Source organism: Lichenostomus cassidix, chromosome 3, assembly GCF_008360975.1.
Source record: "Lichenostomus cassidix isolate B80296 chromosome 3, HeHo_3.0, whole genome shotgun sequence".
NCBI lineage: Eukaryota > Metazoa > Chordata > Aves > Passeriformes > Meliphagidae > Lichenostomus > Lichenostomus cassidix.
This window is the reverse complement of record NC_139483.1, coordinates 64,853,055-64,875,109: the sequence shown is the minus strand read 5'-3', so window position 1 is coordinate 64,875,109 and position 22,055 is coordinate 64,853,055. Positions and strand designations below refer to the sequence as shown.

Here is a 22,055-nt window from a genome sequence, read left to right as displayed (position 1 = left end):
GCATGTCCCACTCCAGGTTATCAGATCTATTGACCTTAGCATCTTCTTAGATGGTTTCCTGATTCTATTTAACTATGATTTTTGTCCTGAAGAAAAGAGATATTATATATGCCACTGCGTGTGTTGAATGTTTCCTTGGTGCCATTCTGTGGTATTTGCAGCCCTCTTTGACATTATCAAATGGATTGACATTTCAAATATTTGCAGTGCTCAGCGGGTACTAATTCAGTGAAGGTGAACCATGAGTTGCTCACATAGTGGCACAGCAAGTGATGTGTGTCTGTTTAATCACAGCTGCCGAAATGAGATCAAAAGCGACTGTGTTGTTAAACCCTTAAAGCTGCTGTCACAGTGGAGAGATCAGGAGGGGCCCACCACAGGAAGCAGAGTAAAGAAGAAACTTGGACTTGCTGCTAATGCAATTCTGCCATTGGCTGTATCTTGGTGGAGGTGACTAAAGGGGGACATTCAGGAGTGCCTGTGCAGGTGAACTGCATCTGGCCAAAGCACTCTCCCACACAGATATGTCCAGTGTCAGGAGCACCAAGAGATTTCCTTAAATGAATTAGTGCAATCATTCTTCCCTAGGTAAACGATGTTTCTAACTTCCCTTTCAGGATTATCCAATTTTATCAGTTTTCTCTCTGAAACAGAACTTGTTCAGCTTTTCGCTGGTATTCTGGACAATGACAAGGCTTCCTGCAACCCCAGAGTTCAACCACAGCAGATTCTTATTTGCCCTGGACCAAGATCTCCCTGGCTGTTTTTCCTTTACCAGCTGACAGCATGTTATTAATTGCACAGCTGCACTGCACAGTTTCTAGCCAGGAGAGGGCAATAGCATCCACCAGCTTCTATCCAAGAGCAGGAGAAGGCTTAGAATACGTGGGGTAAATGATGGCACAGAGGGCGGGGAAAGAGCTGGTAATGCAGCAAGTGTTGCAGATGATGCACAGTAAGTGTGACAGCTCTTAGCTCGACTTAAATATTTGGTTGGGACTCTGTTATTTCTTCAAGCTCTATCTTTTCTTGTTTAATATACTACCATGTGATAATAGTTGTGTTAGACCCAGCAAACAGGAGCTCCACTAGATAATTTAACACAGAGCCCTCTACTGAATTGTATTCCTTCAAATGATCACATTCCTTAACCTTTGCTAGAACAAGTAGGGATAATGATACAGAGAATGAGGTAAGGTCTTCTATTTATCTAAAGCCAAATAACCTCACTTTTAAGATCAAATATTGAAGAAAAAGCTTGACAATGAAGCACCTGTGACTTATGACTCCACACTGGATATTTGGCTCTGTACAAAAGTGTCTGCACAATATTTTATGACCTGTGTTACACAGAAGGTCACAAGACAAGATCTAATTGTCCCTTCAGGCTTTAAAATGCTGGAATCAGAATCTAAACTAGAGCTCTTTCTCTTTATATAATCTAAATACACAGAATGTTATCAGATTCCAGGCCCATAAGCATTCAGAAACTCTCATTTCATTCTTTGCACTAGCAGCATCCCTGAGAAGTGATTCCCAAGTTGTAGCCTCAACAGGTTTTTAAAACTTCCTTTCTCCCTACCCTTCCCATGCAATGCCTTTCCTTCATTCAGTTATTCTCTGCCCTCAGCTGTGAAACAGCAGATGTTGTCAGTCTGAGTCGTTTACCAGACAGCCACTGTGGTCAGGGGTTTTCTGCTTCTATGATGACAGGACACACATGAAACTTTGAAGAATTTCCTTCTTTTTTCAGATAGTTGTAAACTATTTCTTCATCATCTACGCCTAGTCAGAATGCTAGATTCAGAGGCTTGGAATTAAGCAATGTAAAATGTTTCCTGATTTTTTTTTTTTTTTTGTAATCATTCCAATTGTCAATTACCTCTAGGCAAACTCTATTGAGGCCAGTTCATACCATGAAAAATCCAGCACCATGAAAAATCCACCATTTTGGAGGGGAGTCTGGAAACACACAGAATCAAAACCCGTATATTTGCCAATGCCAGTGGTGCTCAAGAATTTTACAGAGATTTTACTCTTTTCATTATTTTTCAGACAAAACTGTCTCACTAAGAACTCATCTACTTGAAGTCTCTAGTGTTTTATGTCCTCATTCCTGGAAAACATAGCTGCATAAGTAACTAAGACCTTTATTATTTTTCATCATCTCCGGAGAGATATTTCTGCATCTTTTTAGTCTCCAGTGACAAACACCACCACACTGCATGTAGTATTCACTGTAAAATTAAATGAAGCATCTGTTGGAGCACCTGAGAGCAACTGAAAATAATTGAAATGAGCTGTAAACTCTCATTCCTCCTGTTAAGGTTTATTTCTCCTAAGAAACATTACCAGGGAATTTGATGCCAACCCTTTTGATTCCTCTTGCTGTGGGCTGGCACAAGACTGGCGCACAAGACATCAGAACAGAACACAACTAAAATGGGAACTGCTGGTGTTGACATATAACTGAGGATGAGCTAGTAAAGGAATCGGAGTGCAGCTGAGGAAGGGACATTGCTTATGCCTTTACATGGGAGGAGACTGAGCCCTCCACTCTCTGCCTTTGCAGCAGCTGCATTATGAATTAATAAAGAGACGTTTCATGCATATGCACATGAGGACTTTGCATTACTAATTCATGAGGCTATCAGTCAAGCAGCTGCACATTCAACACAGGAAATTGAGGTTAGGCCTGTTCTGCCCTGCTTTTTGAATTACAACCGGAGGCACAAGGTGGAAGGGTGGGGGAAGAGAAGATAAAATGTTTATCAGGAAACGGGTGGATGGGAATGAGGCATTCTGACACCTTCTTCAAAAAGTAGCTGAGAAAGAGTGATTGAAATAAAAGTATCTTGACAAGTGTGGGGGAAGGGGAATGGGAAGGCAAGACAAAATGCAAGTGATGTTTATACAGTTTGTCATACAGTACATCTTCGAGGTGAGGTAACAGTCAGTGGTGGGAAGCTACTCTGATCCTCTGATAGTAGGAATGGTGTGTACTAGCTGCAGCTTGAAGAACTGTTGAGAATGTGGAAGATGATTCCTTTCTTTTTAGTAAAGGCTACATCAGGCATTTTGCTTTTTATTTTTTTTTTCTTTGTTGGAAGTTCTTTAAAAAAAAAAAAAGGGAGAGCGTGAAAAAAAGGCTAACCCAGTCCAAACACATTTCTTCTCTAAGAACTTTAATTCTGTGAGTAAATCTATAGATAATATAATCTACAGATTTAAGATACAAAAATCAAAGATGATTAAGATGATTAATCTTGCTGTGAAATAGTGGTCCATTGAAATATGAAAATTTATTGGAACTGATATATTGTACAACTCATACATATAATAAATGCCTACAATATTGTGAGCAGGTTTCTCACATTTCTCAGACAATCAGATTAATAAAGGATATCAACAAGTTTGAAATAATGTCATCTCCATCTTTATCTATTTTTGAACCTCTGATCCTTCTTTTTCATGCCTTTACCTTCTGCATTTCTTCTTGTTGGTAGTGCTTAATTTGCAGGATGGAGTGTCACATGTCATAAAACATTGTGTATTGTTTTACTGCTTTGAACATGTCATGGTTAGGGGCTAAGTGACAGCGCATATAATGATATAGGGGTTGACATTCTGGTAAGGTCAGTTAAGGCAGCACCTCGTGTGAAGCACTGAAAGTTATCTGTCACATGAAGAAATATGGATTTAAAGTAATCTAAAGCATGAAAAAAATAAGAAGTTTTCAGGTCTATTTCACAGGAGTACACAATCTAGTATTTTGAATCTGGGCTTGAAACTCCTACTCAGCACAGTTTTCTAACTATGAAGGTAATTAACTATTGAAGCAACCTGTCTAATGAAAGAGGAATCTGTTGTGTTTTAAAATAATTTAGAGACTTTAAGCATAAACTTTCTGAAAGTTGTGTACTTCACATAGAATACATAGAATAGTATATTCTATTCAATTTATCTGCTTGAAATTCAGAGTTAGATCTTAAAACAAGTCCTCATGTTCTTCTCTAGCCTTTAAAAGTTGACTCTTCAACACATACTAGGACTTGAAAAATTTCTGGCAGAGGATACTAGTTTGTATTGTCTGCCTACCCTAATTTTTGCTACAATAATGGTAAAGAAATAGTAGGTATTCTATGATTTTTTTTTTTTCTGACAAATTATTACATGTCTATTCTGTATGACTTGAAGAATTGCACATCATGAAGACTGCAGTCCATGAAGTGTCTGTTAATACTGATGAAACTTGTTTTAAATTTGCCCTTTCTAGCAACTGTTTTTTCAAAATATTCACATTTGGGGGTGGGTCATATGTAAAGACAATGAAGCTTCCAACTGCAAAAAATGGTACCATTTTAAAATGGGATATTTGTGTATTTTAAATAGTAGGGAGAGATATGATACTAAGCATAGTTCCTTCATTTATGATAAATACTATACTTCAAAACTTACTATTAAATCTCTTTTCTAACTTTGATTTAGAAAACCGTGAGTTAGAAAAAAACCACTTTTTCACCCTTTGCTCCGCACTAGAGCTATACGCAGAATAAAAAAATTGAAAGAATTTGGCCCCTACAGCAAATAGTTCCAGTCTTTCGCAGTCCTGTGGCTTTGTTGGCCACACTGTCCTTTATGCTTCCACTTTGAAGTAAGCAACCAAAACAGTGAGACTGTGAGCTCTCTGCTACTGCATCAGTTTCTGTTACTATGGATGTGGATCTGGAAATTACAAAAAGCAAACCAAACAACTTGATGGTTTTAAAATCCCACTTTGATTTCTTCAGTATTGTTTTTTAAGCATAGGCAAGCATCTGGAATTAGCACTCATTACCCACTAGGGTTGAAGAGGGGAAAGTGACATTTCCTTTTTAAAACATTACAAGAAATAAGTAAATTAAATGAAACTTAAATCAAAAATAAAACTGCAGGGAAAGCTATGTTCTCATGCTATTTCATTTGATATTATAGAGGTCTGATATAGAGAAAGGGGCACTGTCAACCCGTTTTATGGTAGTTATAACAAGCACTTAGGAAAAAAGGGGGTTTTTTATTCAGTAAAAGGTTTTGCATACACACTGGATCTTTCTCTCTTTCCTCACATTTCAAACATGACATGCTTTGACCTTTTTGCCTCCTTCCAGTCAATTTCCCCACAAAACTTCTGTGCCAGCTTTCTGTGTCATGGCCAGGGAAACTCCATGGGCTTGGGCATCCTGTTCTTTTTCATCCTGGCTTTATTCTGATAGCTTGTTCTAAACAACACAGCCAGAACACTCACTGCATTGATGGATTAGAGCATTTCCAGAGAGAGACTGATTCCATATGCCCACATCACTACTGACAACTTTCCAATTAAATTAGCACACAAGCTTCCAAACTGTCTTTTGTCTATGGCCCGTTTCTGAAGGTTTCCCAGGTTTTCCTGGTCTTTCAGATGGTCACGTGGGAAAGGTTTCATTCTTTATGCATAGAATGGCATTGACTTAGAAGGTATATTAGCTACAGAAACACAAGGTATGCATAACTGATCTATTTGCAAAGTTTAGGGCAATTGGCTGTATTTGTGTACTTTTCATCTACAGCGGACTAGTAAAATCAGCATTTTTTTTGTTTCCATTCTCACTTTTTGCAAAAATGTATTTTTAAAGCTAAGCTTTTCTTTTCTTTTTACAGGACACCTTTCCTAAAAAAGCCTATAGAATCACCATAATTTTCCAGGGAGAAGAGCTGGGGCAGAGTACTACTACAATATCTCTGACATGTGAAGCTGCTGGGAGCTAATTCTCCCCACTAAACGACCTTACATGGTTCAGTAACAATGTGCTGCAGGAATCAGTGACATGGATGATTGTTCTTTGACTTTTAACCTCCAGGTAATAGAGATTAAGTGCCACTTGGATGGAGACAATATTTTCTAACATTGAGTTTCTAATAACTACAGTATTCTACAACACACACAAAAAAAATGGAGTTTACAATAGGAAGCTACTGATTCTTTTCTTGCTATGTTATAAGCTCCATTTGCCTCTGGGAGAAATTTAGTCAAATACATTGTCCATTGAGTCTGCAAGTTTTTATATATTTCAAAGATCACTTGACACCCAGGAAGAAGCACTATTATCAAACTCCATTTAAATTACACTCCAGAAATTTTAGTAAGGCTAGATGGTGAAAGAATTCATATTCTTTCTTCCTTTAAGGAACACATAAACACCACAGCTGGCAAGTTAGTCATTATATGCATTATAAGTTAGAGGGTTTTATCAGCTAAGTAATAGCTTGTTTATACTTTAAACCCTTCCTATTAATTTTATTTTCTACTAAAGCATGTATTGTTTTTCCTTTGTAGACAGTTAAATTTTTCTTTTTATCAATTTATTATTTTCTGAAATCCTGGATGGTCTTTACTTTGTCACACATTTGAGCTCAGAATTGCTCTCTTTCCATGAGTTCTGTTGTCCCCTGTGCTTCAATGAAAGGTTTCACTCTGTGAGGGAAGAATGTGTTTGATTTTTCAGGCTGATCAGTCTCTTCCTCTCAGATGAGAAAAGTAGACAAATACTTGACCTCATTTTGTGTGGGCTGAAATTTGTTCAGTCCATTCTGAACTGATACAGCTTCCTTATATCACAACAAAACAGCCTTCAGGAACCAAGCTCATTTAAGATCCTTGATACACATTTTTTTTACTTGCACTTTATTGATCTCACATGCAATCTGCTAGACAGAGAGATTACTGAGTAGCTCATGCCCTGGTGCAGTACATGAAGTTACCTCACACAGAATATTTTACAGCACATGAGATGGGTTGTGCTGGGAAGTGTCACCAATAAATGGCCAGGGGCTGACAGCTGCTCTCCTCCACACAGTGAAAGCTCCACCTAGACCAGCTCTGGCAGACAATCTCGCCTGCTCAGGAAATCATCCTCAGGAGTCAGCAAGAGACAAAATTGCATTAATTTTCTAAAGTGTAGATGCACTTGTACATGTCTTCTTTGACACTTACAGTAGCAATACCTAGAGGCCACTGTCTGCCGTAGGGAACAGAAAAAAACTTTTCATGCTTAATGAGGTGCTTGCTAGCTCTAATTAATATAAACTCAGACTACCTGAGTTACAATTATCTGTCCCAAACTAGACATTCAATAAACAGCACCAACAAAAAAGCTGTCACTTCTGTATGGGCTTATAAATAATATCACTGATCAATTTACATGGCCTGGGGAGCCTGGGTGAAAAAATAACAAATAATTTCAATGAATAATGTAAACTAGGTGGCATGAGCCTATGAAACATCTACTTGGCACTGGTTGTAGCTCAGAGTAGCATGAATATTCTTTCTCAGGGAGGAAGTTTAATCTCTTTTACCTGTTAAAGTGAAAGAAAAGGTAGGCTTCTACCAGCTTGGATATTTAGTAGTAGTCAATGACTTCTAAGCAGTAACTATAGGTTAATGTATGAAGTAAAGGCAGACTATATGCAACATAAGGTTTTCTGAATTTATCCAAGCTCCTGCACTGGTGACTGATCAACTCAATCTTGCACTCTGGATAGAGGGATCTTTATGTGTAGTGCACATACCAGTAATTACAATAATGTTTGACCCCACTAATGTTATGTTGGCATCACGTCTACAAAGCTGTACAGGAAGGATGAAACTCAAGGGGAAATCTAAGAATTGTAAAGAAGGACCAGATGAAATGAAAGGCCATAAAAATGCACATAATATACTAAATAAGGAGAAAAACATGCCTTTCCTCTTTGTCTGTTTTTAACACATTTACACGTTAGGAGTTATAAAAAAATATTATTCATGTTTAAAACCAAAATAGCAGATATCTGACAGTAACTACAGTGAATTTGTGGATCAGGCACTAAAGTGATGAGCACAAACATTTATGGTCAAATGGAAAAAAAAAAAAATTGACACCAGATTCCAAAAGATTTCAGCAGATTTATCTCACTTGGAATACGATTTTAGTGTTGGCAATACCCAAGAGAAGTACACAATACTACTTTAGTGCTTGTTATTTAACATATTCTCTGTACCTTACTGGTAAAAGAACCCTTTCTTTCCAATTTTATCATGACAACCAAGGGTTTAGATAAAGGAAAATAATATGAAAAGCTAGCTCATTAACCTACATTGTAATGATTTGAGGTGATCATGAGGGCATGAGGCTTGAGGTGTAAGCTAAAATTTTTAAAAATTATTTCAATGAAATTGAAAGTGACTTTAAAGCCAAGTGTCATTTTCAGAAATGTCCTAGATAATTAGCAGGAGTTTTAAAAAGAAGTCAATGGGAGATAAATGTCAAGTGCCTTAAGTCTTACCTGCCAATGGGCCTTAAGTATTAAACTTATTTTCGATCTTTACCATTTCTCTCATGCTTTTCCAGAAGATTACTTTGGACATAAAGTTCCTACCCATGTATACACATCTTGATATTTCAACATATAAATACCAATTTGACTCTTTAAATCACAAGTAGATGTTTACTAATATTCGTCTCTTTAATTTATTATTTTCAGGAGGGGAAAGCAATGCTTATTAATGTTCAGAAAACTCAAAGCATAAGATACAGTTTATACAAAAGAGATGGAAAAATATAATTTTTATCAATGAATATTGCAATCTTCAAGGAGCAGAATATATGGTTTTAAGGTCAGAGAAGAGTGGAAATGGAAAACATGCATGAGCCATCATTTTATTTTTTTAACTCTCTGATTACTCTATCTCAGGAGAAATGAAGAGGTCTGAAAAAGGAGAAGAAAAACATTCAGAATAAGCTCATTATCCTCTCTTTACATCTCACTTCTCCCTCCCCCACCACCAAACTGCAGTATCCCATTAACAAGAGAATATAAAATTTACCCTTGACTTTTCTATAATTTCTAATGATTTAAGTCCATATTCATTAATTTTTTTGTACATGTGATATTTTCCCCGAATCCCAACAGTAAAAAAGTTAATTGTTTTTCCTACATTTTCCTCTGTCATTTCACCTTTTCCTTTTCTTCTGCTACTAGGGATAGCCTATTGTTTCAGTCCTGTAAATGGATACCCAATATGTGCAAAAAAATCCTTTAGTAAGCTAATATATCATGGAAAAATAAATGATGCTGCTGTGTACTCCCTGAGGGATAAAAGACTTCTCTTACAATACCCGGAAAATTATGGTGCCTACATTCAATAGTAAAGTAATAATATTTATATAATATAATAAATAATACAATAATAAATAAATAATATAATAATACATATCAAGTGGAATATGTAACTTAAGCTGGGAAGACTTCTTGTTGTCTACATAAGAATTAGACTTTCACTTTAGAATTCATATCAAAAGGACAAAGAACATTTTAAGTATCTCCTAAGAATAGGAAATTATTTCCGTCTTTTCTTCAGTTTTGATATGTCTGAAGAAGGACGCTATAAAGAGGACATAATTTCTGCCCTATGACACAAATGAGACAGGTATAAGCTACCATAAATAACCTGATAAAAACTATTTTTCCAAGATAAAAATGTATAGAATTTGTAAGCAATCTGACAGATAAGGTGACATGAATCTTCAATTCATAGAGGAAATATCAACACCTCATATGTTTAAATCCTTTCTGTTTAGTAGTGAATATTACTCCTTACAGTGGAGAAAAAAAAATGTGTTTTATGACAGAATCATTCATTTTACCCACACTGACTTAATTCTGCACTCTTGCACATTTTCCATAAACAGTTAATATCGAGTGCTCATCCTGTCTTCAAATTAAAAAAAAAATCTGAGAAATATTGAAGCATAAGGATGTCTGCATGTTTGCATATCTATGCATTATGGAATTATAATTTTAAGAATGATCATTAAATTTTATTATTCTGCTAATTTGTTCATACATTTGATTGCACAGTTCTCTCTAAATGGTTTCCTTATACTGGGGACAGTCAGTCAGAGAGAGTTAAATTATTCTCCTCATTGTTTCTAATACAGATTGTGCAACTAATTTCCAGAACCAGCCAGTCAGTAGTCAAGCCACAAGTTTCAGTTTGAATCCTTATCTGGGCTAAAGCCTCCAGAAGGGACTGAGGTCAATCTGGACAGGGATCAAGTACTTCAAACCACAGCTGTTTTCCATGGCTTTTCTTACTTGGTTGATTTTCCAACACTGACTTTTTCAGAAAAAGCAGCGTTAGTACAGCATGTCAATGAAGCTCATAAAAGGCTGTGCTGCATGTACTATTCAGTGTCCCTGGGTAGGCCTGGCCTCTTTGAAGTGTCTTTGCAGGACGGGAGAGAAGAACAATCTTCAAATCAAGATGCAACATGGATAAGTAGTGCCTCTTCCTGGCCTAGTACTCCCCTGTCAGATGGAACTGCCAGAGAAGACACAAGTGCAACACCAGGAGGGTAAGATTCAATTCCAGATTACTCTCCAGCATGACATCTTATTGTGTAGTTTATATAAGCTCACTCAGGAGCGAGAATTCTAACACAAAGGAAATTTGACCTCTTTAGTTAACTCCTTATTTCTTCCAGAGAAGTGTTTGACTGCCCATCAGTATCAGTGCTTTAGGCTGATTCATCTGTGTTTGCTGTATAGAGAACTTCATAAATATCTTAAAACAATTTATTGGGAATTTACAGAAAAATGCACTTTTATCAGTAATTGCTGCATTTACTTTAAATGAGTTAATTTCACTATAATTTCTATCATTTGTTAAATAATTAGAGAGTTCTATTACCCACAATCAAAGAGTTGTAACTGTGCCTAGAACAACTGGGAACCCATTTACCTTTTTTTAAGGTGTCTTCTTTCCTTAAGAAGTGTAAATTTGGTTATAAAATAAGACTAAGAAGAAAAACTCACCCATTTGGAATGAAACGTGAAAATCTCTTTTATTAGTAAATGTGTTACCCCCTTACAAATGTATAAATACGAAGAGCGATTTTGTTGGAGAGGAGAAACAATCTGATCCTTCACTGAATGTGCACCCAGAATCCTCTGTTTTTCAGAAAATAACAGATAGCCTATTTTATGTCTTTTCATTTTTTATTTCCCTTTATTCTTTATGGATCATAAAATAAGACAAGGAGCCAAATAACTCTAATATGACAAGAAAAAATGTTCTACTTAAGCTGAAAGAATGAGAAATCATCTCTGAAACTCTCAAATGAATCTTTATTTCTTCAGCAAATGCCTGATTAAAAGAGCCAATATTTTTACTTTCAACCTAAAACCCCTAAATCTTCTTTCTTTGTAAAACTGTAAAATATGTCAGCAAACCATATATTAATTGTTAAGATTTTTACAGATATTATTTCCTTGATAATATTTTATTGTAAGACCATAATTTTTGTTTTGAAATTGTTATATTTGGAGAAAACATATTGTTAAAACTGTTTGCTCTGAAGTGTCTTTTAAAGTGTACCTAAGAATGCATTGTCCATCTCATATTGCTTTTCATAAATCCATACAATAATGTCACATAAAAGTTTCGTTTAGATTAATTCTAGTTTTTAAGGTAATATTTCCTTTTTTTTTAAGAAAATTTCTTGAATACTGGTCAAATCTTTAAAAATTTTTTTATTGAAAAAAATTTTTCCAAATCTTTTTAGAAGACAAATTTGTTCTTTGCACTTTAGTATGTCAAAAACAGGGATGGGAACAAATGTTCTCCTCAGCTTGAGAAAGTAAGGTAAGTAGCATGAAATAAAAAACAAGGTTAAAGCTGAATTGGATAAAACAATTTTTATGCAAGAAAAAGATTATGAAAAACTCCTTAGTTGTATTGATTTACCAATAACTAGATATTTTTACAATAAAAGTAGCCAATTGCACACTGAAGAATTGTGTAACTTATGAATATTTTCTGACTGCACTTGGTAAGTATCTAGTCTGTTTAAAAGCTGTAAGACTGTAGTCTCAGTTGCTTAATTCTATTTAAAAATAACATGCAAGAGAATGAAAGTATTTTGGTGTCTGGGATAAGCCTATTAATATAGTAAATGGAAATGTGAAGCAAGAACAGAAAGAATTTGTGATGCTTTCCCTGAAGAAGAAAATGGAAAATAGAAAACAGAAAATAACATAAACTAAAAAGCATGAAAAATTCTAATAGATGCTTTCAAGTAACTCCAAACTAAATCTAGTGAAGATCTTTTGTGACTAAAAATTGTGAATTTAAATTTCTTGGTGTACATGAGTAAAAAAGAAAAATTATGTAGGAATGGAAAGTGCAAAATTTTAAGTAGTTAGACAGCTATGCAGATTATAGATGTGTGTGATTTAAGGTACATGTATTTAGGTTATACAGTAACAGTTGTTAATCTACTGAAGCTAAAAGTTGACTTGACTCTGTCCTATTTTTCTTTGTGTAGACTTGAAAGTTAATGTAACATTCACCACAGCTTTGTGTCCTATAACTCTTACCTGTACAGACCTTGCCATTTCAGCCACATGCATAAAATTTTTTTAACACTAGAGTTATGAACTTAAAAACATCAGGATTCTGAATTTATTTTTCTGTATTTTCCAATATTTTAGATTTTGTTTAAAATTAGTTGCTCACCAAGCAGTAGGATCTCTATACAAAGACTGCTCTCTGAGCTACACGGAGCCTCTACACAGCTGGAAATGGCAAATAGGCATGGTGTGGTATCACACAAACCTAGCACTTCACATCCAAAAGTGCTTTAGATGAACTCATGTAGGACTTGAGGAAACTAACAAGTCTTTATTAAGCAAACTTTCCTGTCTGTTCCAAAACCACTTTGGCAGTGGTGACACTCCCACCACCCAGGATTGTCACTGCAGGGACCAAAGCCCCTTGGCAGAGCTTGGCTCCAGGGCATCCCTTGGGACTCCTTCCATACCCCACTCCATGCAGTCAGGCCAGGTTTCCTGAAACAACAGCACAACAATTCGAGCTAGGTGTATTTCTATAGTATTATTGCTACAGGTTTGGATACAAAATTTAGGTATTGCTATGCCTTGCGCCAGTAAGAACTGAAGAACTGAACCAGGCTTTTGAAGGGTAGCTAAAAGAAATTACACCTATTTAGTCTCGTGATTGTTTGATTCACTTAAGTGAATAGTCCAAATGTATCTTCAGTGGGTTCCAACTTTAGATTACTTTCCTGATGGGATACACCCAGGAATACAGAGCAAGCTGAGAGACATGATTTGCAAAGAAAATCTCAATTATCTTTGAAAGGTCATTGTGAATGGGAGAGGTTCCTGAGGACTTGAGAGAAGCAAATATCACTCCTATCATCAGGAACAGCAAGAGGAAGATTCAAGAAACTAAAAGCCTTTCAGCATCACCTTGGTTACAAGAGGTGGGGGAAATACTCCTGGAAACTGTTTTCAAACACAGCAAGGACAAGGTGATTGAGAGTAGTCAGCAAAGGGGAAATCATGTTTTACCAATCTAGTTGATAGAGTCCTATAATGAGCTTACTAGCTTGGTGAATGAGCTGGTATCTCTACTGGGGCCAATAATGTTTACTATATCTATTAATGACACAGATAATGGGACAGAGGACATTGTCAGAATGTTTTAGATTATATAAAACTGGAAAGAGTGGTTGGTACACCAAATATCCAAGTGGCTTTTAAATATCTTCACGGGAGGGTTTACCTCCACAATCTCTCTGAGCAATGTGTTTTAGAATTTTGTTGCCTTCACAGAAAAAAAGGGTAATTGCTGTACCTCAGGGGTTGATACTGCAGCAGTACTGCTTTCGTTGTGCAGCTATTCACAAGGTCCTCATAGATTGAAGAAATGGACTGGCAGGACTCTCATGAAGCTCAGCGAGGGGAAGTACCAAGTTCCGCTCCCAGGAAGGAATAACTCCATAAATCAGTTGGGCTGGAGGTAGACTGGAAATCAGCCTTGCAAAAAAAGTCCTGAGGATCCTGCTGGACACCAAATTAAGTATAACCTATCAAGTGTGCCTCTCTAGGAAAGGAAGGCAACAGCCTCCTGAACTGCATTAGAAGCATTACCAGCAGGTCAAGGAAGGTGATGCTTCCCTGGGAACAGGCTACCCAGAGCAATTGTGGAGTTTTTATCCTTAGATATATTCAAAATCCAGTTGGAGATTTTGAAACCCAGATTCTCCCTGAGAAACCTGCTACAGCTGATCTTGTTTGAGCAAGGCACTCAGACTAACTGATACCCATAAGGACCTCCCCACCTCAATTACTTCTGAACCTGTGGTTCTGGAATTCCGAACTGGCAAGAGTTTCCTTTAAAAGCACAGTTGGAAGACAGTACACAAAAGGGACAGGATGAAGGTCAAAATGGGTCACCCTCTGTCCTTCATCTTAGGGCTGTTTCATTGTACCAAAGGAATGCAAACTAATAGACCATTGAAATAGTAAATACCAGGAATCAGGACTGTGCTGCTTGTCATCCAGTGAGAGATCCCATCAAGGACAGGAGTCACTGTAGTTTCATTCCTAGAAAGAAGCTTGAAGAGTTATAATAATTAATTTTCTGTATATTTGCCCTGACACAGTTTAATGGTAAGATTCAGAAATCTGATCTTGTCAAGATAAAATTCAACAGTATTGAATCAGGAAACAGTAAAGGAATAGCTTCTGAAGTACCATGTGCCAAATCACTGTACAATATGTGTGCAAATTGATAAAGCACAAGCTATACTCAGGCTGCTTGAGTTTAAGGTTACACATATAGTGTCATTGTTAGGCAGGAAACATAAGGAAACCTTTGAGTTTCCCTCAGATATGGAATTCAAAGTTTTAAGAGATGTTAAAATCTGTATACTCCCAAAAGAACCTGACAGTTATATTTAGAAAGCTTTGTGTGCATTGTATGATCTCTGTTTCTAAGACAGCAGAATCCTGTATGTAGAACTAAGTACAGGATAATAAAGCAAAACCAGACTAGAAAAATATTTCCAGCAGCTAACACTAGATCAATAGATAGAAAAACTGCCAGGAGGGGAAATGGCAAGTGTGCACTTTCAGTGTTAAAATTTACTACTTTGCCTCTTCATGGCAATGAGTGTAGCTCATCTAAGACTTAGCATTCATAGGTCTCAATATTCTTTTAGCTGCAATTAATTTTTGAACTACTGACCTGATTTATTTTCTTACCCTCATTTTCATTCTTGGTTTGTGTTTTAAAACTAGTACATGTCAATAGCTAAAATTAGCAATCTTCCTCTGGCTTTTCTTTTCCTGTCTGTGCTGTAGTTCTCCAATGCTATGAAAAAGAACATGTCTTGGTAATTTATATGTGCTTATAAACTAATCTTAGGAAAACTATTACTTGCCAATGTTACTAACTCCTCCCATTAACAAAGGCATTCAATAGGAAGCTTCTCTTCACCATTACAGAGAGAATGTGTAAATTTCAAAGGCTGCCTGAATGTGCTGGGGAATATCACATGGAGTAACTCAGCATCAGATTCAGAAAAGAAGGCCTTAATAAGCATCCCCACATGCAGGAGACTGGAAAGAAAAAGCTGAAAACAATATCGCTGGATTTCGGAGAGAGTGTCAGAAAACAATACTGCTTTTGTGTGATTATGTAGTCTGCCTTTTTCAGGACTGTGGTCCAGGGAGATGGTTCAGCCTATTCAATTTCCTCAGACTTTTTCCTCTTGTTATATTGCCTGTGGACAAGACGCTAGGACAGTAATGGGGTTTTTGAATGCCTTGATATTTTCATTTTTAACACCACATTTTTCTCTTTTTTAATTTGTTTTTGGTTTTGGTTTGTTTTTCTGTTTCTCATTTTTGTTTTCTTTTGTTCTAAATTACTGTTCCAAAGCTTATATGTATAAAGAATGCATGATTAGCCGGAAGCAATTCCAGCTAAAAATTTGTTCCTTCTGCCTCATTATCCTACTATTTCATGCATCTCCGAAACTGTGCATTATACTCTAAAAAGCTTCCTAGAGGAGATTTGTTGCCATAAGGCATCAATCAACATAACTTGTGATTAACCTCATATCACAGAATAAAAGTATGTCAAAACCTTCTCATGTAAATGTCTTGATGCGTACAGCACAGACATTTACCATGCCAGATTCCATGCATTTTCATATTGATCTATTAGCTGCCCTGGCACTCTGGGTGGAGGAAAAAACCCTAAGAAAATAGATTTCACTGAATACAACATGACAGATTGTGGTAAGTGCAAAAAAACCAAAATTCAACCTCTTTGTGCGGCAATTTCATATTGCCTGGAGTTGCTATTCCGCCAGCGCTATATTGCTGTGTATGGACACTTCTGGGCAGGTGGCTTTCAGAGAAAAGACAAAGTCAAAAATTAAGGAAACAGAAGACTCTAACTGTAGGCAGGCAGATGGCTACATGAAGAAATGTGATTCCTATCAAGCAGTCAACAGAAAAAGGAAAAAAATTCAAAGTACCCGAAGAAATCTTGCATGAAAGAGAAGATGAACAAGAAGTAAATTAGTACAATGTTGTAAATCGTTTTCCAGAGCCTCGGGATAAATGAGCTAATCCTTCTCATCTCAATGCCAAATATGCATAATTTGAAAAGAAGCAGAATAACTTGCTTAAAGCATTTTTAGACATTTTTTGAGTATCAGATTAAAATGTGGAAGCTATAGCTAGGTGCTCTTTAAATTGTGCATTTCCATAACGTATTTCATTTATTTCAACAGCTTTCATGAGGTCTCATAGGAGACTGAAGGCTTAACAGACCTGGGGTGAAAGGTAAATGCCAGTATAATTTAAAATTAGGTAAGTGAAAGATAGAAAAAGAAGACATGAGTAGGTACACTACACAGTTAAGTTTAAAAAGGAAGGAGTCAAAGAGTGAATTGTCACCCAATATGGCCACGGTCACTCTTGCTTGCTGCCTTTATTGATGGTGGGAAAGACCCACCAACAGTCAGTCAGTTTGACAGAGATATTTCTGTTTCCTACTGGCTTCTTCTTATTCCAATTTGGCTTTGATTTCATTAATATTTTAATTTTACATCTGGAAAACCTCCTTCTCTGTAGCTGTGATAGAGCCATTTTTGTGCTGCAGAAACAACTGAACAAATTTCCTCTTCTGATGTCAGAAGAGATAAATATTGCTGAAATAATGGACATTTTTGTAATGGGTGATATGTTATTTAGTGGAGGAATTTGTTCATCATAAATCATATGAATCATAAGAAACATAAATACATGGAACATTAGAACTCATTGAAAAAGAAATGCTTGACCTAGACTTCCAGAGAAACTTGCAGTTTTAAACAGGTTTCGTTTCATGATTTTGGAAAACACTTTAAAGACAGCACTAAAATTTTATATCAGGTAATAATCATGATCTTGTTCCTCACTTTTTTTCTACACTTGGGGCCTTTCTTTCCTTTTTCCTTGCTGGGCATTCTTAATAGATAGTTGAATTTTATCGAGCAATGTAAGTATATTTTTACTTACATGAGTAAGACTTACGCATTCAAAGAATATATGTGTACAAAACCAAAACCAACCAACCAACCAAAAAAAAATTCTGAAGCATTTCCAGCCTGAGAAACATTTGCATTTGATATTTTTTAGATGCTTTTGAAGTATGTGCAAATTCTTGATCAACCTACAGACAAATCATTAATAATGAAAAAAATTTAAGCCAGTAATTCAATCGTTTGCTGCAGATACCTCTTCCAGCCCTAGGCACAGGAATAACTGACAAATTAGACAATATGCATAATGCAGACATAAAGATGAACAGTAATTCAGCTGCTGCTCAATTCTATATTATGTATTGCAAACTGTAGAGAATTAAATCAAATTTTTAAGCTACATGGCTTTAATGGATGTATGCCTGTTGTTTTGCTCCTGCTAATGCATTATTATTCCACATAATTTTATCCCCTAGTGTGGGTTTTTTCCCTTTGGTGATAATTTATCTTGCACAATCATAGTCCTCGCTACAAATTTCTCTTCTGCCGCTCAAAATCTTTGGTGAACACCTCACATAAAGACTCACAGTTCTTGATTTTGAGACAACTATTCTGTAATATATCATATAATTTAAAAGCTGTTCCTTAAGAAATCAGTAATATTTTAACTGTATTTATTTTGGAAAAATGGAGTGATGAAAATGCAGTGTAAACTGTTGCCTTAATTTTTTTCATATTCATAATCCACCCTCTAAATAAATCCAAGTCCAAATTTCTTATTTTAAAGGTACATTTCTTGCTTCAACATGAAGAATTTTGCATTTTTTCTAGTATTTCATATATGTGAATTGTCCTCCATGTCAGCATATATCTGGTTCTTCACTGTGTGCTTGGTTTTTTTAAAAGGCAGAAAAATCAACTGGGGCTAAGCTCTAATTTTTTCAATAAGAATTCATATTTTCAGAGATTTGTATAAATATTACATATTATGAAACATTTAAGAGATAAATTCATCATCTGACTCTTCAGAGAATGTAAACAAAAGATATTAATTGAAAAAAATTTGTTAGGAGGATTTTGGTGAACTATTTAGGTATGTATGTTGTTCTTTGATAGCTCTAACTTGTACTCACTTAGATGTGTTTAACTATTCCTGATTCTGATTTCAATTCAGGCACTACAGGATACTAATCCACTTTACTCTCCATGCTTTTCTTTCCTTCCAGAAGAAGGAAAAGGGAGCAGTAGAAAAGGAACTGGTAGGAAAGGGATGTTGCTCTCCCTGCCTGATGAGGAAGCTGCAACAAAAACATGATCTTGTGCTACAGGAAAGGGAAGATAAAGGCTGCTTCTGGCTTGGTGTCTCCAAAATCAGGATAGCTCTCGTGTGTTTTCTGCAAATAAATGAAGCTGAAATTCCCACTAACTCATGCACAGAGAACTGCTGTACCCCTTTGAAAATGCTGTATTACTTTCAGCTTTGTTGTTGCTGTGTATCTGGCCTCTTTGATCTTTTTTTCTCCTTCACTGTAAAGCTTCCTCTCTTGACTTCACAAAAGTCAAAGAAATCAACAGAAGGCTTTCAGATTTAATTTGAAACATTTCTCATTTTGAGTTTCATCGGTCAAATCCTCTGATCCGATTTTTTCATCCCTCAAGACTCTTCACATTCTCAAAGGAAAACAGCTCTCAGGCCACAGGACTACATCTATAAATCTTCACAATCCTGTATCTAGGGCTGTTTCATCTGTTGTAAACCTGCAGGTTTGCACAGGTGAGTGATCATCTCTGCCCTAATAAAGTTGGTAATGTAGTTTGAAATGAAATTTGATTCCTCCCTTTTTGGAAGAAGCAGTGCTATTTGAAAATGAAATACAGGCCGTTTGTTTTACAGCTACTCCATTATATTATAGCCAGCCTTCCTGTACTCATACAAAAAGAAAGATCTGAAGTGGTGATATTTAAAAAAAAAAAACACCATCAGTTGGTAATTGCACAAGAAAATGGCAAGCCTAATATTTTCATGTGATTTTAGTAAGCAGATTCTTCCTGAGAAATAGTTTTCCTGACAAAATCAAATTCTACTGTTGCATTTCATATGGGTCTTAAGGAGATGGATCCATAAGCTGAAGGGCAACTATGTATTTAATGCCTCAGTTGAAGCTGATATCACACAAAACAGACCCTTATAAATAAACTGCTATTCATGGAACAGTATTTGACTGCAAAATGAACTCATGAAAATACCTAAATCTACCCAAATGCCTTTAATGTACTTGTTAACTAGTAAGGTTTCATTGCCTTCACATTAAATAACTTCAAAGCAAAGCGTTTAGAAAAAGCAATCTTTTTTCTAGTACATGTAGAGACATTGAAGTGCACCAGGAATTAAACCCACTAATATACACCTTTGGCTGGTGCAAACTGCTGGTAATCTACAGCCTACAAGTGCCTATTTGCCCAATCTGGGATGAGTATTCTCCAGCCACGCTGCATTTCCCTACATAAACCTCTGTAAGAAGATGTTCTGATTCTTTTTTCTGGTTTTGCTAATGAAATTTATTTATAATGTGTTTCAGGGAAGATTACCATTCAGTATAAATTTAATAAACTCGCTTGACATAGATGGTGTTTTGCTGTTTATACAAACTGACATTCTGGGTTTATATACATGCAAGGGTTGAACTCGATGACCTTGGAGGTCTTTTCCAACCTTAATGATTCTATGATGCTATGCTGTACTGTTTTCTATTTGCACATGATTGACATTCACTATTTGATTTTCTGAGCTAAAAGACAATATTCTAGTCTTTTGAAAGTATTCAGCAAGTCCTTTTTTCCTTTATTATGTGCTTCCTGTATTTTCTTTCAACAATTTCAGCAATGGACTTTTAAAAGTATTTATTTTAGATAGTCTACTGCCTGAAAGACCCAAGCAATAGATTTTCCCCCTTCCCTGTGTTTCCATCCTACCAGAAAAGCTATTAAAGCAGTCAGAAATCTGATTGCAGTCTCTGTTTTCAAGCATTCTGGAAATTGGTAAATTTTTCTTTCTATGATAGTGGGAAAAAATATTAGGGTGTATATAAAATATTAAAGTGTATATAAAATGAATTAAGTTTGAGGGGTTTTTTATTTCAAGAAATATATTTGTGCAAGTGCTCTGTACAGAAAAAAGAAATAATTTATTGCACTTTCAGTTCCTTCCTCTTACTGTTTCGTCTTCTCCAGTTTGTTTACTTGTTTTTGCCGTCCCTCTCCAAAATACTTAAAGATTCAGCTACCTTCTCAAGTTTCCTCTTTTTTGTTTGTTTAGACGAACCAAGTAGAATGCTGAAACACTGCCCTACAGCTGTTGGTACCCAAAAGTAGACAACAAACATGATTCAAATATCAGACAAAGAGTGAAGTCTGAATATAAAGTTTTATAAATAATAAACCTGAATAAATATTTAAGTTAATCACAGAGAGTCTGTGATTTTGGAAAATAACCCAAATGACCTGAGTATATTATTTGCTCACTGAATTAGTTGCTCAACATCAGTTACAAAGACTCACAGATGGTGTCCCTTGCTATAGCCTGAGCGCTTGTTTGTGAGACACATGGCTTTTCCAACAGCACTGAATGCACAGTTTTGCTTCAAGGAATATACAACATATTCAATATGCACCCTTAAAATGTATTAATATTAATCATACTTACAGGTATATTGCCAGAAAAGGCATTTTTAAGGTTCCTTCAATATATTCTAGAATATGTATTCAGAGTTGGTCTACTTATATGATAAAGATGCCTGAAGACATGCAGGCAGGCTTTTGAATACTATATCATCTGATTAATATTTAAGATCTAAAGAAAATTGATAAGGCAGATGAAAAAAAGTGACATCAAATATAGGGAAACATTTCCTTCCCTGGAGGACTTTTGACCACTGGAACTCTATGTAATTTCTTGCCAAATGTGAATATTTCAGGTTCTTTTAAGGTAGTTTTGCAACAAGCATTCAGCTGTGTGCAATGTGCCGCTGTTGGGAGTATTTGGATTTCATCATATTTTGCTTATCATTTCCAAATATTTTCATAGTTTCCCATGATATCACAAGGGATATAATTTGCAGTAGTATCTAAAACAATCATGTTAAATGATATTTACAATTTCATAACCCTGGTAGTACTGAACAGATGTTCACCCAAAGAGAAATACAGTAAGCTGTGTGGTTCCGAGATAATAAAGACAACCATAGGTCTACAGTCCATAAAATCCAGTCCGTGTATTCAGCTTCATTGTGCAGATTTTAGTACAGGCTAAGAAATTTAAGAAACTAGTTAGTCAAATAGGAATTTATCTACAGTGTTTTATGATGATCTTCTCTTGAGAAATTTCAAGTCATGAATGCAAACATCTACATTTCTAAGAGTTTAGTGTTTGTATTGTTTTCAATCCATGATGGTGCAAAAGAATATTTAATACATTCATATAGCATTGTAGTCCTGCAAAACCCTATATAGAAATGAAATTTTTGTTTTTGTAAATCTTTTGATGCATTTGTGTAATTTCTGCACAAATATTTAGAATGGTAAGATGAATCGTAATTTAGGAATAGTAATAGCAATAATATGTTTAAACATTTTTCTTCATCTGTTTAGAATGGA

The 22,055-nt window shown here is 35.8% G+C and overlaps 1 long non-coding RNA gene across 2 annotated transcripts in view; it reads left to right on the top strand.

Annotated features, from left to right (window-relative positions):
* Window positions 1-900: 900 nt before the first annotated feature.
* LOC146439889 (uncharacterized) overlaps window positions 901-22,055 on the top strand; it is a 31,643-nt gene continuing 10,488 nt past the window's right edge. Inside the window, exons 1-4 of one of the 2 annotated variants that reach the window (XR_014850946.1) lie at window positions 901-955; window positions 5,680-5,879; window positions 10,291-10,412; window positions 11,649-11,663. This is a non-coding gene — a long non-coding RNA (uncharacterized LOC146439889). Of the gene's footprint in view, window positions 956-5,679; window positions 5,880-10,290; window positions 10,413-11,648; window positions 11,664-22,055 lie in introns of those variants that run through there. The other variant, XR_014850947.1, reaches the window with a different exon arrangement.